Source organism: Scyliorhinus canicula, chromosome 5, assembly GCF_902713615.1.
Source record: "Scyliorhinus canicula chromosome 5, sScyCan1.1, whole genome shotgun sequence".
NCBI classification, from domain to species: Eukaryota; Metazoa; Chordata; class Chondrichthyes; order Carcharhiniformes; family Scyliorhinidae; genus Scyliorhinus; species Scyliorhinus canicula.
Genome location: NC_052150.1, coordinates 53,344,770 through 53,348,373, shown reverse-complemented (window position 1 = coordinate 53,348,373; position 3,604 = coordinate 53,344,770).

Below are 3,604 nucleotides of genomic sequence, written 5' to 3'. Positions count from 1 at the left end.
CTGTTCATCTGCCAGCAACGCCCAAAGCCCCCTTCCGGGGTTAATCCCCTTGTACACTCCTGGCAGTAGATGGACATAAGCCTTGCCCATAGCCTCAAAGAGAAAAGCCCCCCAGCCCCCTCCTTTATAAAGCCCAGGATCAAAATAAGGCTCAGAACTGTCCATCCTCCAGCAGTAGGTTAAAATGCCAGCATGCAGAACCCAACCAGTCCACCTGGCAACCAGGACATAGCAGCCCCAGTTAATTTTGGACCCTCTTCCTGCAGTTTTCATGAAAATGGAAGTGTATGACTATTTAAAATGAAATCTATCTGTTTGAAATATCCTTCACCCGTTCCTCGGAATACTTTAGCCTTTTACTAATGTTTTGTTGATTTGTTACAGTAAAAGTTTTATATAGTGAAACAAGAACAAAGCACTCCCGAAAACCTCAGCAGATCTGCCAACATCTATTAGGAAAGTGTTTTGAGTCCATTTGGCCCTTCCAAGAACTACAGAGGGATAGAAATGTTAGAGGAGGTGGGCAGAATAGAAGGACAGGGATAGGTCTGATCAAAGGAGAGGATTGACAAAGGTGCCATGGACACAAGACATAGGGTGTGTTAATGGTGCCATTAAGGACTGAAGAGTGGCAATAGTGGCAAAGATAAAACAGCAGACTTAAAACAGCAAAATACTGCGGATGCTGGAATCTGAATAGAGGGAGATGCCCAGGCATCTCAGTGCTGAGGGAGTCCTATGTCCCGGAGGTCCCTTTGGCAGGAGGGCCCCTTTATAGGCTTTGTGGCTCCTGTGGGTGACTCGGGACAAATCGTGCAGGGTAATCGTGCACAAACCCCAACCAACGGAGAGAAGAAGCATGGGCCTGGCCCAGTGGACCTTGGAGCCAGAGAGTGAAGACCTAACCATCACTGCTTTGTGCCCATGTACAGTTACCTTTGTCTACTGTTAATAAACCCCATTTGTGGGGGTGGCACAGTGGTTCGCACTGCCTCACACCAACCAAGCCCAAGGTTCGAGCCCAGTGCCGGGTCACTGTCCACTTGAGTTTTAACATTCGCTCCCTGTCTGTCGCACCCCCACAACCCAAAGATGCGCAGGGTAGGAGGATTGGCCACGCTAAATTCCCCTTCACTGGGAAAAAAATTATTGGGTACTTTAAATATTATAAAAATGAATAAATAAATAGGGTTCGCAATGTTGCCTCACACACTAGGGACCCGGGTTCCATTCTGGCCTCAAGTGAGTGTGTGGAGGTTGCACTCCCTCCCCGTGGAACCTGCGTGGGTTTCCTCCGGGTACTCTGGTGCCCTCACACAGTCAAAAGATGTTCAGGTTAGGTGGATCACCATGTTAAATTTCCCCTTCGTGTCCAAAAGGTTAGGTGGGGTTACCAAGATAGGATTTGGGAGCTGCCCTCGGTCGGGTGCTCTTTCCAAGGGTTGGTGCAGGCTCGATGGGCTGAATGGCCTCCTTTTGCATTATAGAAATCCTGTAAGTAAACCCCTTTTGTTGTCACTGGAAGTCTCCTAGTGTATTGCCTTGAGCCACTACAGTCTCCCCAAGTTTGGTGGGCGGGGTGGGGGGCATAGCCTCCCCGAGTTTGGGGAATGGGGGGTGGGGCATGTGTGTGGTCTGAGATAGTCCGTCTAAAGCAGTGTTCTTCAAACTTTTTTTCCGGGGACCCATTTTTACCAACCAGCCAACCTTCGGGACCCGACCCGTCCGACCTTCACGACCCCCGCCGGCCGACCCACCATTTTCTCTTCCCTGGTTTGCTGCTGACAAAAATGGAGGAAATGGTTTTGGGTCCCTTTGGCCCTCATACACACTCCTCCAATGGAACCTGTTGGATGAAGGTGAAGCCTTCCGGTGTCGGAAAGTATGGAGTCTGCATCTGTCCAAAGTTCTGAATTGTTTTCCCGTAAAGTTTTATTAAATAAACCCCCCCTCCCGAAACTTGTTTAAAAAAATGAGTAAAATAAATGAAAAAAATGAAAAAATCTTGTAAAAAAAAAATAAATTAAAAAAATAAAAATTAAATGAATAAAAACCAGCACAGAACTTGTAAAAATGCTACAAACGTTAAAAAAGATAGCAGCCATGATGTGGAGATGCCGACGTTGGATTGGGGTGAGCACAGTAAGAAGTCTTACAACACCAGGTTAAAGTACAACAGGTTTGTTTCAAACACAAACTTTCGGAGCGCAGCTCACCTGAGGAAGGAGCAGTGCTCCGAAAGCTCGTGTTTGAAACAAGCCTGTTGGACTTTAACCTGGTGTTGTCAGACTGCTTACTAAACAAAATATAGTGGTTGCACTGCGCATGCGTGCCCGATTTGCGCTTGTGCCCCGGTCGTCGCGCGCGCATGCGCAAAGCCGCTTGCAGCCGGCGTGATGAAAGCCGGCTTGCTGCGCGTGGATTGAGCTCCGCGACCATCCCGCGGGTCACGCGACCATCCCGCGGGTCACGCCCCCCCCACCCCCACTTTAAAAAACATTGCTCTAACGATCTGGACATGCCTGATCTGTGCCTGTCAAGCGCGTTTGCTGCACCAGAAGTGCTGAAAAGTTTGTTTTGAGGGGATTGATTCCGGGAAATTTCGCCTAACTCGTAACTAACAAATTGAATTGAAATTGAAAATCGCTTATTGTCACGAGTAGGCTTCAATGAAGTTACTGTGAAAAGCCCCTAGTCGCCACATTCCGGCGCCTGTCCGGGGAGGCTGGTACGGGAATCATCACAATGCAAACGTGAGGTTTTAAACTCGCAAAAAAAGCCAGCAAGAATTTGTTTAAATGGCGGAAACGGATTAAATTGCCAGTTTTCGTGATCTTGCCCCAACCCCACCCATACACAGCCAGCCCCTCACCCAAAACAAATTCTAATCACAAACGTTTAAAAACCTCGCGACAATCCTTTACTCCAATTAAACGATCAGCAGCAATTAATTAAAACAACATGTCTGCTAAAATAGCCATATAAACAATAAACATGCAACTTTTTAGCCATGTTAGAAAACAGGACCGGTAAACTATATGGAAAGTTAGTTGCAAACCACCTGTGAAAAGTTGTGACAATTAACGGCCGAGATAAAGCCAAAATCAATGCAGAACAGCAAAGATACAGAGAAATAAATTGTTTTCATTCATTTTTACCTCATAAGTGATTGACGACTTGCTGTAAAACCCTGTTATTAAAAGGCAAGGGCTCGCTCCCCGTGTACTAAACTCCGCCCAGCTTGTACACTTGTCCATATACACCTGATCTAGTGAGCCCCTTCCTCTACCATCCCACCTTGTACACTTACCACAGGACAGGATCAAGGCCAACAACATGCTGCGCCGCTTATCTCTCAATGATGTAACGCTAGACTATTTCCGAGCTGTAGCTCCGCCTCCAACCAACAAAGCGTAACAAAAAAAAAATAACTCGGCAAATATTAATTAATAATGTATTATAAGTATATCTGGGGCACCGGAGCCTTCCTTCGAGGTCACACTGTGTCCACAACAAGTCAAATAAATAAGATTGAATCGCCTCCTCACTGCCAGGGCGTTTGAATCTGTTTAGGTTTCGTTTTGAGAAGACCGGAAATGGGTTT